Raw genomic sequence first — 14,508 nt, forward strand, 5'->3', positions numbered from 1 at the left:
GACATTGCATACCTTCAAGAGTTTTTTTGTGGGGGGAGGGGTGGGGGGTTTCTCTAGTTTTTGATGAATCTGGTTTGGGAGAGACCTCATGGGTCATCTTGTCGTTATCTCTGAATACACACAATATCTGAACTTTTCAACAGTTTCACTAATCCTGTGGACGCTTAGGCTGCTGGATCACGCACCACAGACATCTTTCTGCTTTCTTTATCCCTTTGAGTCTATCAAATATTCTTGCTCTTGACACTGCTTACGTTTGCTCTTGACATATGCTTCTTCAGAAACACATCAAATGTCTCGCTTGCAGATGGGTCTCATGCAATGTAAAATCTCATACTAATTCTAAATTCTGAACGCTTAGTCCTTTTTACCCTTTCTGCCTACCACAGCAGACAGCCTAAAACCGGTCTTGAAAATACTGTGATTGCAAGTTGAAGAATGACCCAACCTGTCCCTGATAAGATTCTTCTTCTTTCCTTCACATTCACAATTGCACAAGAAATTCTGAATCCACGCTCTGCAGCCGCATCAAGTGTCCCGGCACAGAAAGAGGAGCCCGCCAGGGTGCTGCGGGGTGGCTCGGGACTTCCTGAGTTCTCCTATTTACACAGCTTGCTGCCGTCAGAACTCACAACAAGGGCAGTCACTGCCCTGGCACCCTATTTGTAAAATGGAGCACAACTTTGTTACCCCACCCTTCTCCATAAGTTTGTATGTCTCCTGTTTTGATCTGAACCAGCTGACCTACAGCGCCTAAAAGACTATTAATACCAGGCCTCGGCCTTAATAATAACAATGCTGTTAGGTAAACTGTGACAGGCTGTGTTCCCAGTAACAAGATTAAAGGTCTCAAAATTCAGTCCTCACCTCATTTACTAACGTGTCAAACACACAGGCTCTATGGCAAAGGTGACAAAACCCCCCAAGGAAGATTGCTTACACATGATCTTTGTCTGCACTGGCCAAAAACCAAATGAGCAACAAACAAGACCCTCCTGCATCCTAATACTTAGTATAGCCTTACATTTTAAACAACCAAAAAAACAAAATAAAGGTTGAAGAATATAACTATGTTACTTGGTCCTCAAATTTAATTTTAGGAGAGCGATGTGGCGATATTTACAAATGCCAATGGCTCTTTGTAAAAGTTTCAAGCGACCACCCTTTATACTCTTTGTTCCTGACACACAGGAACATGTGACATTTGTTACACTGTGGCCACTTCCCCAGCTGGAGCACTGTGTGTGGATATTACCCTCTGAAGGGTTTAGAGCACATGTGGAAGCATATGCATCCACTTTCCAGGTTGCCTTTCTTCTGATTTCTTTATGGTAGGGATGCCTTGAGGGCCTACACAGCATTTCAAGAAATCAAAACAGTTAATGAAAGACACAGTTAGATAAACACCCCGAGGTGATCTCAGGTTTAAAATATGGTCAAAGTAAATTCAAAGAAACCCAGATGGCTCTTTTCTTCCTTACGAGCCCACTGTCTTGCCTCCTGATCTCGGGACGGCACCAAGGAAACACCTTTGCTAACAACAAAGAGCCAGGCCAGGCACCGCAGTGCTTCCGGGACCTTCTCAGATGGTGCTCATTGCGCCAGGGCAGCGCAGGCCACAGAACTCACTTCAAAGGCCTGAGACCACTTCTCCTCCTGGATGTATTTCACGCACTGATCGCACTGCTTCTGGAAGTAGTTTCTCTGCTTCTCATCCAACAAGCCAATTTGGAACAGGAATGGTGCATAGCCCTGTATGATCTGAGGAGAAAAGAAGCAAACACAGACGCTGCATGGAGAGAGAGGGATGTGAGGGAAGCCCATCTGCTTGTGAAATAACCCTTTGTAACTTCTCAATTAGCGGAGCAGGACAACACACACACATATACACACACCCCCCGCACAAACATAGACGTACAACACACACAATGCATACACAACACAAAATACACCACACAAACACACATACATAAGACATACACACGACACACACATACACACACACATACACAAACACACACACACCACACACACAATTCGTGTATAACACACAACTACACCATACAAACACATATACACAAAACATACACACACACCACATAACCACACAAACACTCATACAACACACATGTACACAAAATACACACAAACACACCAAGCACAGGTACACACACTTGTACATACACACACTGACACTTGCACTCACAGCCAACGTAGGCTGACATATAGTAAGTTGACACTGTAAAACATTTGGTAAAAATTAGAAGATTTAAATCATTAGAAAGTCAACTGAGCAACAGTATTTCCCTTGACGAAGTTAGGTCTGTAGGGTAAGAGGAGCGTCCATCTGATTAAAGGGTATTTACTCTCCTTAAGGAACAAAATGGAAAGGATAAAAGAGTCACCTACTGACTCGGGATCAGAATACGCGTCTCCAAGAGCAATTCCCTTCAGGTTGATCTTCATGGTCATCACGGGGTTGAGCATGTGGATGTAGTGGGCGATGGCTGGCACGTATTTCCCCGCGTAAGACTGAGAAGGGTAGACGTTAAAATGAACCATCACAAATCAATGCTACTAAAATGAGGTGTTTATGCAAATTAAAATCACAATAAAACAGTCAGTATTTCCACAAGACACATGTATTTCTTAACCTCGCATTGCAAATTTGACAATAGCACGGAGCTCTGTCCCTTCTTCTTTTGTCATCCCAAATAGCATGGAGTGACATGCAGGTCACAGGTTAGGAGGGCAAAAAAATAATAAGTGAACGTGTCCTAAGTGAACATTCTAATTTCCTTCCAAAAGAAAGAACATGGACACCAGTGAACACAATTCTGCCACCCTTAGGGTTTTCCTTACCAGAAAGTTCCATTGCAAGCTTTATTTAAAAAAAAAAAATCCCAAGGCCAAAATTAAGATTAAGATTTCAAAATCTGTACAATGATGCCAAAATTTGAAATCAACATGGATTAAAGGAAGAGGAAAAGGATAAATAATATTTATTGGCCACTAAAATGGTCACTTGAACTTACCTCTGTTTCCAACCTTTTCCAATACAAGGCTCTTTTTCAATTTCAAAATAGTTTGCTGACACAAACATGATAATACTGCTTTTAGATTATGCTGAAAAGAGCCACTATTGGTTCAGTAATATTTAAAAATAGTTCTGTGTTTCTTCCATTAAAAAAGTTGCCTTCCTGACATCTCCACTTGTATGTCTAATATTAAACTTCCTATGTTCAAACCGAAGCTCCAATACCCAAGCCCTCCTTGCAGCCTCCGTTTCCATGAATGTAAACTCTGTTCTTCTAACTGCTCAGGCCAAAAATCCTGGTGCCACCATTTATCTCTTTGACTCACACCTCGTGAAAAGTCCATTAGTGAATCTCATCAACTCTACCTATTCTATCAAAACACATCCAGAATCCAGGGTCTTTGCACACACCCCCTTTATCACCTTGCTCCAGGTACCGTCATCTCTCGCCTGGATTCTTGCAGCAGCCTCCTCAATGGGCCTCTGTTTTTGCTCTTACCGTCATCCAGTCTAATTTCAAGACAGTGGTCTGTTAAATTAGATCATGCCACTCCTCTGCTCAAATCCTTTAATGACTTCCCATCTCTCTCAAAGCAAAAGTGAAGTGCTTTTTCTGGGGCATAAGGGCTGACATGATCTGGTCACTTCACTCACATTACCCCCTACTATCCTCTTGCTCATTCCTCTCCAGCCTCTCTCAGACCAAATCATAATTGTGATCTGTACTGTTCCTCCCCTTGCATTAGCTCTTTCTGTCCCTGGAATATTCTTCCCCAGATATCCATATGGTTAACTCCCTCACTTCCTTCAGTGAGGCTTTCTGAGGGTTGCCCTCCATGGCCACCCTATCAAAAATTTTAACACCCCTTTTTTGATATTTTATATTCCCCTTCTCTCCTCTTTCATCTTAATCTTTATCACTCTCCAACAAACTTTTACTTTTTACCTTGTGTATTGTTATTCCCCTACCCACACTAGAATAGAAGATCCACAGACACAGGAATATCTGTCTGTTTTGTTTATTAGTGTATCCCCTGTACCTGATGCTGTTTGTTATTGCTCAATAAACAACTGCTCAATGAATGAATCTTGAATTAGCCTACATGCATTTGAAAAACAGCAATGCACATATATTCTAGATAGACTAGATACATTATGTGGGTACATATGGATCTGCAGAACTTTCACAATATGTCCAAGGCTCTCCAGGGCCCTGAAGTTCAAAGACTGGGAATTCTGGAGAGCTCTCATTTTTTCCATGCCATAATCATATGCTGCAGTTATCATTATTCCCATTTCAATGTAAGGACATTGGGGCTCAGAGAGGTTAAGTGATAGAGTCAGAATTAAACCTGGTCTGACCTACTCCAAATCCTAAACCCCTTCCAAATTATGATGGAAGAACTTAACTGACATAACTCACACAAGATCCCTTCACTGATGCACTCCTCTTGTGAAATAATAATTATTTAGGCAAAGTATTAAATCAAAGCAGCTTATCCATTCATACTCATGACTACTTTTTAGCTTCCATGTCTGAAATTTGCTTTGCTGTATAACTTTGCTATATTCTCCTTTTAGGGACAGTACGTGAACATTTATCAAGTAAAATTTCTGTAAATTGACCAAAAAAGCAAATTCTCTTGACTAATCATTTCACTGGTACAGATGTATTATATAATCTTCATTCAATGATGGTTTATTGGGCAACTCTTCTGTCAAAGGTATCATAACAGATACTTGAGTAGACACAAAAATGAATAAAGCACAAAACTCGTAAAGATCACAATATTTTTAAAAATACATTATGGAAAACTTGACTCAAATGTGATAAGGCAGAGTCTACCATTTCATGGCTTATTATTTCCACAATGTGTACAACAGCCAGCACATAGTAGGTACATAAAAACATAGCTGATAAATGAATGACTAATCTGACATTATTTCTAAACATGTTTTCTCTACTGGAAATCAGTACAAATGCTGAAAAAGTACACCTTCCAGTGATGCTAGCACTCAACGTGTCTTGTTATAAGACCTAGCAACAAAACACCTCCCTTGACTTTTTCAGAGATAGAAGGGTATGTACTTTATAGGTAGTGATGACAAACTTGGGCTAAAACAGTCACATTTTTACGGCACCTTTCCCCTTGCGACCATCATATGTATCCGGGATTCAGGCAGGAGATTAAAAAGGAACACCCACTCAATCTGAGCATCCACCATCAACAGATTATTTCACCTACTTTAATTCGAGCCAATGTAAAGTTAACATTATCTTCCTATATTTTAAAATGATGAAAACAAAGGTCTGTGTGTTTCACATGCCCACCTGGAATTCTGTCCGGGCTTGGCTGCCTCCACGCTTCCCATTTCTCATATCAAATCACATTTCAGTCAAGGGTCCGGGATAGACTATGGATCTCTGGTCCCCCAACCTGGGACCCACCCTTGGATTTATCCACTGCACACTTGCTAAGTGGACCATTTAGGAAAATGAGACAGTGAGATGGGTAGTTCTATAACCACATTCAAAACAGATTCCTCAATGTTCAGTCTACATCTACTAACCTAACAGTGATGATGTTTACCTTGGTTTTGGCTTTCTAATGACTATCACACACTTCCTTGCCCTGTGTCAGTGTGACAAATCCTTCACTGCCGTTTTCATTAATCATTCCACTGGTTGAGCGACTCAGGCTGTCACACAGTAGACAATTATAGGATTATTTTATGGAAAACAGACACCGAAACATTACAATGAAATTTCAATTATTTTCACTCTCCTTGTTGAGACACATTTCTTTTTTCTTCAAGATCAGATTTGTTTATTCTTCCTGAACCATTTGTTTCTCGATTTAATGATTCTCTGACCACCACGAGCACTTTAAAAGACAACCAGACAATAAATCAAGTATGTTTGATTTTACCCAGTTTTCCCTTTTCCGGATATGTTTTAAATAGAATAGAATGTCAGACTCTGGGGGGAGAAGTTAGGTGTGGTTGTCTGATGGATCAGAAATGGACTATATGGCCCTTAGGTCTTATAATTGTGATCCTGTAATTTTATGAACTCTTGTTTCTTTTGTTCTGAGTTCTGCCCATAACAACAACTAAAGCAATGACAACCACAACTATCAGCCCTGTGGTTTCTCTGATCTCTGGCTGGGGTTCACCAATGTGGTCAGCAGCTGGCCAACGAAGTTCCTGAAGTCTGTGAATTAACGCTAACCTTCTACCCTCAGATCAGACACTGGCCTCAAACAAGCTCTGAACAGCATCAAAGCAATTATAAAAGGAAAGAGGAAAAGTGTGTCCAGAAACTGTTTGAACACATACAATTTTAGAATTCAGCAGTGACCTTCAAATGAGGAACTCAGTCAGACAAATATTCTTAACTAACATAATAATTCAAAGTAGATTAGCAATCAACACGTCAGGATTTTAGTTTGCCCTTAGTAATTATTCCTTTCCAATATTTAAAGAAGCTGCAATTTCCAACACTATTCTTGTATGGCTCCTTTGCCCCACGGTGACCGTATTTTGAGCTCACCTCTGACAAGAAGGGCCAGAGCCATTAGGGTATGTTCGTATGTGCTTGTACTTGGAGCTTAAAGAAGCAGTCAATCTCCAGTTTTCCTCTGACATCAGAAGGATCTCAGAATTCAGCTCTCAAACTTTTATTTCCCCCATGAGAGAAAAAAGGTCTCAACATCAGAGTTGAATAGTGTTTTTGAATCTTGGTTTGCAATCTTTCTGTGTTCTTACATGATGTTTGGAACAGCCTAATGGAAATCACGTTAGGAGCATATTGTACTTGTAAAAATAGTCTAGAGAGAATGTAATACTTGGTTAATTATCCAGATGTGTAAAAGCAAAATGAAACTGGACTTAAAGAAACTTGTAATTGTGTATTCCATCTGAATCTCTCCCTTCTTACATGTTTCAACAACATTCATAGCCGACTTACTGTACCCCTGCCACCCGGTTACTTTTAAGGGAGTCAAAAAATCCATATCGAAAATCAAGCTTCAATCAGCTCCTCCAGAAGAAACAAAACCGTGTCAGAGAATAATATTATAATGGAAACAATGTCCTCTTACAGAAATATCACATATGTTAGCAGTTACTATTGTTTAAGCTACTCTTAGTCGTCTGCATTTCTTACTGAAGTTTAGTTTAAAAAAAAAAAAAAGTAGATGCAGCTACATTCACTCTCTGACTTGCTTCTAAATATACCTTTTATGGTAAAACTCGCAGAACCTTTATCAGTGCTAATGAGCAATGGCCTTTGAACCTGGTTACCAAGTGTCACTACTCATTGGCCCTCACCTCTGCCTGGAAGTGGAAAAAGGGAGTTGTCATCCTCGTCAATGGCATGTCAAGGATGCTCAGGGTCATTCTGTGCCCGTTTCCCTGCTCTGCCCCCAAACCCCCAGCCACTCCAGCTAGAATGAATGTCTCTGAAGAGTTCACTTCGGGGCTGGTGAGAACTCTTCCATGTCTTCCGGGAGGACACCAGGTGGGCTGCCCTTCTGGAGAGAGTCACATCGGTGTCATGTCCTCTAGCTGTCCCCAAACACAGACTATGGTGGAACCAGCCCCATGTACAGGGGTGGCCAGAGTGAATAGGGGGATATGCTTTGAAGAGAATTTTATACACACATTGAAAACTACAAAACTTGGTGAAAAGCCTAAGTTTAACGGAGTCACACAGGACACAGCAGCCAAGAGGACAGGATTAAGCTAGGGTGACCCTAACTTCATCTAGCCTTGGGGTAGAATCTTACTTCACTTGGCACCATTATTGCTTCTGAGGAGAGAAGAGGTGTGGCCTTAACACGGCCAGTTCAGAAAAGTAATGAATGGAGAAAACTGGAGCTTTGGTATTGTGGTAATCTCTACAACTTCTTAGACATTGCTAGACCATGTGTCATCTAATTTCAAGACCACACTGCTGTGATTTAAAAAAAAAAAGGCTTCTAACGAGAATATGACTTTATCTAAACATCTATTTCTCTTGACTATGAGCTTAAAGAGAAATGTAGAATCTACAGGAATACACATATGAGAAAAACATTTTGATGTATATCCAACTTTTAGTCACATAAATTTATGCAAAAGTATGTACGGCCTTTCAAATATGTTCTTATTTCGTTTTGAGATGATGCTTCTTTAAAAATTAATTCCATCAGTGACAAACGTACGTGAAAAGGATGTACCTCGCCTCCCCCCAACTCTAACTTCAGTGCCAGTTTTGGAGAAATTCATACCCAGCTTGAAGCCAGGTGACTTAAACAGATGAATAAAACCCTTTTGTTTAGAGATTACAGCTAATTTGACTTTTAAATAAAGAGTGTGAATATACTGGGCCACAGTCAACAAACTGAGTCCTTCACTTGCTCACTATAGATAGAACTCAGAAGGGTGAAGCTGCGTAATAGATATAATTTAGCATTTCTGGTCCCCAGCCTAGACATCTCATCCAATTGGGTACTATTTGTGTCGCCATGCCACTTGGTCTAGCATAGTAGCTCACTTCAGACAAAGCTTATATTGACGTCTGATTTACTCATAGTCTTTTCCACGTAACCAGAGAATCAGCAAATAAGTGTTGATTTGACTTAGATACGCTATCCAAAAGCCCGAGGCCCAATTTTGCAAACATTTCCATATGCCCCTGTTCAGTTCTCCAGGTTGCAGCGTTAACCTTGACTTTTCTAATATTAAATTCATTAAATAGTCACAAATCCGTTTTCAATTCTAAAAGAAAATATTGGCAAGTCAGAGGAACATAACTGAAAATAGACATCTGTCATGAGCTCAAGAGTTAAACCAGCTCAAATGTCATCTAGTCATATTCAGCAAGTTCCAAGCTTGGAGAAAGAATTACATTCTAAGGACTTCAAACCTTTGTATCACTTGAAACTTCCATTTACTCCATAAAACTTGATGATCAAAAGACAGAAATATCCAAGAAGCTAGAGAACTTCTTTTCTGTTTGTATAAGGTTAGTAACCCTTAGAGATTCTGTACAAAATATGTAAGGGATGTCCGACTCCCTTGTACAGACAGTGGATCTATTCTGTGGGAAAAGGCAAGTCTTGGAAACAGTGCAGTTTTGAGGAGCCAGGCTCCAGAGAGCATCTTCACGAAGCGGGTTACCATCCTTAGCCCATCCTGTGACTACAGTCTTTGGGTGATGGAGTCTGGCTGCTTAGGTTCCAATCTTGGCTGGGTGAGCTTGTAAAGCCTACATGACCTCTCTAAGCCTCAGTCATCTCAACTGTAAAATGGGGATGATAATAACAGTGCCCGCTTCATAAGGCAGCTGTGACGATTAAACAAGGTAATGCACGAAACACTGCTTAGCATCATGCCTGTCATATGATCCACTCTCAATAAACATTCTCAAATAAGATCTACAAATAAAACAAGGGGACTAGATACGTTTGAAGGCATCCTTCTAATCACCAAATTTAATGATCATAAGCCTGGACTAATAAGATAAAGGTATGGCCTACATAAAACAATTATAGGCCTATAGTTAGGGTAGTTCTCCCTTCCCACCCCTTCACAGGTATGTCAGTGTGTGAAGTTCCCCTATTACAAGTATCTTTCTATGGCTTAGGCTCTGTCCTCTATTCAAGGACAAGTATGTTGGAAGTACATTTAATTGATCAGATTCTCTCTAATGGATAGTGAGCTGGTAACAAGTCAGAATGGGGGAGAGAAACAGTACAATCATGATGGGGATGGAAGAAGCATGGGAGAAATAGGACCTGAGCACAGCACAGCCAAGGAAAGGAAGGCCTTGGGTGGCAGGCGGGGGGCACTGGATGACCCTGGAAAATAAGGGAGTAGAAAGGAGGTTCCCAGGGCCTGGGGTGCAGTACAGGGAGAGAAGAGCCATGAAAAGAGATGTAAAACAGCCAAAGAGAAATCTCATTGATATTTTTATTTGATCTGGCAAATACCGTGTGTGAAGCCACTCTATAACATCCATTCAACACTGTGCCTGGTATTGTATGAAACAAATGAAACAAACCTGGCTCTCACCTCCTGGGAGCCTGCACCAGAACCCAGGACCATGACGATTTCAATAAAGAAATCAGACCCTGTGAGCCCAGCAGGACTTCACTCATGCAGATGAAGATAAAGTATCCTATTAAGCTCACTAATTTTTAAATAGCTTCAACGTTTTGCCTCAGATTCAGCCTTTGAATTAATCACGGTTGCAAAACTGCTTCTAAGGAAAGTAGGCCTCTCCTGCTGATCGGGAGATGCCCAGTTTTAACCACATGCCCTGCCAGTTTGGAAGCGCTCCCACCCATTGGCACAAACGCCTCTACACGCTAAATCTTTCCCATGAGTGGACAGAAAGCCACAGGCTCAGAGGCCAGTGGGCAGACCCCTCCCTACCGTCACCTCCCTGCCTTCCAGCGCCAAGGCTGTTGTGCTTTAAGTTTTAGCTGGGCCCACATACACTTGAGTGGATCCTAAAGAGTGTCTGTACCTCAAGAAAAAGAGCAATCTCACTAATAGTTACTGGCTCGGGAAGGATGACACTTAGGAGGAAAGTTAATGATATGAATGAAATGCAGCTTGTTCCTCTTTTTGAAGTACATTTTTTTCATGCCTTGAGGAGGGTGATTTATAGACACATTTGTCTCTCTTTAGAGAAAATTAATTCCAGTTGGTGTTCTGGGCAGAAATGGAGAGAAGGGAAGGAGACAAAGCAGTTCTTCCTTCTCCGCTGCCCCAACTGCAGGTCTGCACTATGCCTTGCTGTGGCCTCGCGTGGTCCACACGGCAGGGGCGAAGGGCCTGGATCGGTCCCCACACATTTTGCTACCATCCAAAACTTCTAAGCTCCACCATCATTTTCTGATGGAGCAAACAATTTCTTTTAAAGATGATTTCAAAATAAGAGGGGAGACAATGCCATACCCCAAGAACAAGTGAGCAGAGCCTTGTAAACATCTCAGCCCCTGTTTACATGCATTAGGCCATATGCTTTGGAGCCATAACATTTTAATCCAGCTTTTCAACATGAATGGTAATAATAGTCATCATATGCTGGGTACTCACCACAGCCAGTCACTCTGCTAAATATTTGAGGAGGATTATCTAATTAAATGCTCAAAACAACCCCATGCAGTAGGTACTGTTATTACTTCCAGACTCCCTTACACCAAAGTTAGGGCGCTGAACAGCTGTTCCAGCCCCTTTGAGCACCAGGCTACCCTCATTCATAGCACACAAATGTGGAGGATATTTAGGTCTAGTACCTTTGCAATCAAAAGCAGAAAACCATTTCTGAGTTTATGCATTTGTTTTCCAAGAACAATTCTACAAATCTAGCGGCATTATTTGTTCAGGAAATTAAGAGTTCACAAGAGAAAAGATTTCCCTTTCTTGAAAAATCTATTACAACATTTTTTATGGTGGCGGACACAGGGAGGGTGGGTTGGTATTATGTTAAAACTGCAATTGTATACAGATGCTTTAAGAGTACGTCTAGGTAACTACAGTTGAGTATCCAGTAAAGTAAAATATCCCCGGAAGTGATCTAATTTAAAAACCAACCCTTCTGATTGTAAGATGAAAAGCAGAGGCCCAGAGAGGTCACAGAACTTGTCTGGAATCATCCAGAGAGAGGCAAAGCCAGCAATGAACCTCAGGTGTCCTGATTATTAATCCAAAATTCCTTCCACTTCTCCATTCTGCCTTCTAGCCTTAAAACAGAAAGACCAGGTGGGACAAAGCAGACTAGAGAAACACAGCATTCTGCCAATAATAAACCATCAAGGCATTATTTAGTGCTCTACCTTTTAGAAAAAGATGTGCCCCCAGATTTAATGTATCTTGTGTAGTTCTCATGAAGATGCTGCTGCCTGGCAAGTGCATCTCCATCCCAGGCTCTGCCTGCCCTCATTCCCATCTTCCTTCATCACTTGGAAGGCACAGGTTTCCTTAAAAGTATTCATCCTGGCAGCAGAGAATATAAAAAGAAAATTGTCCTTTGCCACACACATTCAGAAACTACATGCATGAAACCACCAGGCAGACATGAGACAGACAAGTCAAATTTTTCATTTGGTATTTGGTAGCTTTGCCGAAAGTTCAACATGATGGTTAACAACATTGTCACATTATTTGCAAGATGAGGAATTACACACTAAGCAGATCTCTCTTCTGTTGGTGGTGGAGAACCGGGTGTTTTCCAGGGTTGCTACCAAAATGACAGGAGTGTCACTTCCTCCATCCCCCTGACTCCAGTTATTAGTTCTAGAATGGCCATGGGATTCAAATGGATAATGAGATTCAGGTATATGGTGGAATTATTGGGAAAGAGAAGTTGAGCTGATAGGCTATACCTAGAGCCCTGGACTGGGTTGGAGAGTCAAGGGCACAGGTGAAAAGAACTTATCTGAGAATGAAATCAGTGAAGTGCAAAGCCAAGTGAATAGATGGAGAGAACGTGAGACAAGATCCTGATAAGGTTTGAGCAACCAGATCCAGCCACACCTGATGCCAACAATTCAATCCCCTGTTTTACTTAAGACACTTTGAATAGGGTTTCTGTCACTTGCAAGCAAAAGAGCCGTGACTAATACACCCATATTTATCCTTCAAAATCCAATTTAATTGCTGTCTCCTCTGTTTGACTTTTCCTGAGGATCCCATATTGAGAGGTAGCTATTTGCTCACCTTACACTATTTGTCTTTACAGCTACTTCTCCAACTGTACTCTTCATTCTGTATGGTTAGACTCAGATTTACAGTAGAGTTAATGTCTGAATCATTGACTTTCTAATACTTGTCCAAAGCCTCAGACATAGTACATACTCAATATATGTGTGTTGAACTGAATTGAATTTGATTCTCAATACTGTTTCAGGGAACACTGAACCCTTCAATGGTTTCCCATTACACTTAGAATAAAGTCTAACCACTCTGCCATGAGCAACAGGGCCCTACACGATCAGCCTGCCTCTCCCATCTAAGCTCCTTCTACAGTGGCTCAATGCTTCTCCTTGAGTGCACCAAGCCCGTCCCTACCTCAGAGTCTTTGCATTTGCTGTTCCTTCTTCCAGGAAAGCTCTTCTCACAGATATTGCAGAGACCACTCCACTACGTCACTCAGGAATCTGCTCAATTGTCTCCTTACCGAAGAGACTTTCTCTGACAATCTTATCCAAAATAACACTTCCATCACTCTCCAGCCCTCACCCTGCTTATCTTTTTCATGACATCTTTTTCAGACATATCGCTGCCTGACCATCTGGTACATATTTATTTCTTTCATTATCACTGCTTTCACCTCTGGAATGTACGAATGCAGGGAATTTTTCTGTTTTGTTCACAACTGTACTCCTAGCACCTAAGAATTTTTGTGTTCTCAAAATATTGGCTGCTATACATTTTTAAAATAACCTTAAATTTAAAAGGATGAAAAATAGCAAACCTTAAGATTGAAACCAACATATGCAAATGAATTGTTCATTAAATTGTAACATAATCACCCTGGAAAAAACCAGAATTAATTCCCTGCTAGGGCAGGGAAAGTACAAGATAATCCTGTAACTTATAACTAATTTGTGCCAAAGAGCAAGGAAATGCTCAAAGGCTAACGGGGACAAACGGGGACAATGTGTCAAAAGGACACAGGAGCCAGCCTGAAGGGTTCCCATTGACCAACTATAGGAAAATACAAGCATCAAAAACAATAATAATATCAATAAAATTTAACACAGCAAACAGAATTTACAATCCATGAGTCCCCAGTGATATTTTTAAAGTACATATCAGAGAAGAGGAAGAAGGAAAGATGTTCTCTACAGAAGAATGCCAGATGATATCTAAAGGAAGATAGATCAGAAAAATCACCATTTTATAACCCCCAGTATAATAACTGATTCAGACAGGAATCATCAGTGGATGCTAAAACTACTTGGTGACATATTTGGTGTGTGTTTTGGGGGAAACAGATGTTCACATGGTCTCAGATTATTTATTAATTTCAAAGGGAAAATGGTACCTTTTCAATGGTGAGATCTGGCAGGTACCATCTTGATTAAGTGACCAGTAATGGAACAAAGATGTTATATGCCTTCTGATGTGATTGAATACAAAGTAAACAACATCTTCTATGTAGTGTTCTTGCCAAATGTTTTCAGTGAATCTAAGCATTGGAAAAGAGTCAGACAAAGTCAGAAAATGGGACATTCTACAAGGCACCTTGTCTAGACTCTGGATAATCATCATCACAACTGACAACAACACCAACAAAGACATGGTACTGAGACATGACAACCCACTGTGATATATGAATCTTTATTGGGCACTGAATTTTTAAAACTATGCTATGGAGGACATCTGCGGGATAATTGGAGGATTTTTTATATGGGCTGAATTAATATTGATGTGTGTGTGTGTCTATACTGAATGAATAAACCACAAGTGTC

The 14,508-nt window shown here is 40.8% G+C and overlaps 1 protein-coding gene across 1 annotated transcript in view; it reads right to left on the reverse strand.

Annotated features, from left to right (window-relative positions):
• CPVL (carboxypeptidase vitellogenic like) overlaps nucleotides 1-14,508 on the reverse strand; it is a 101,279-nt gene that overhangs the window by 53,176 nt on the left and 33,595 nt on the right. The window lies entirely within an intron of this gene.

The sequence above is a fragment of the Delphinus delphis genome, chromosome 9, assembly GCF_949987515.2.
Source record: "Delphinus delphis chromosome 9, mDelDel1.2, whole genome shotgun sequence".
NCBI classification, from domain to species: Eukaryota; Metazoa; Chordata; class Mammalia; order Artiodactyla; family Delphinidae; genus Delphinus; species Delphinus delphis.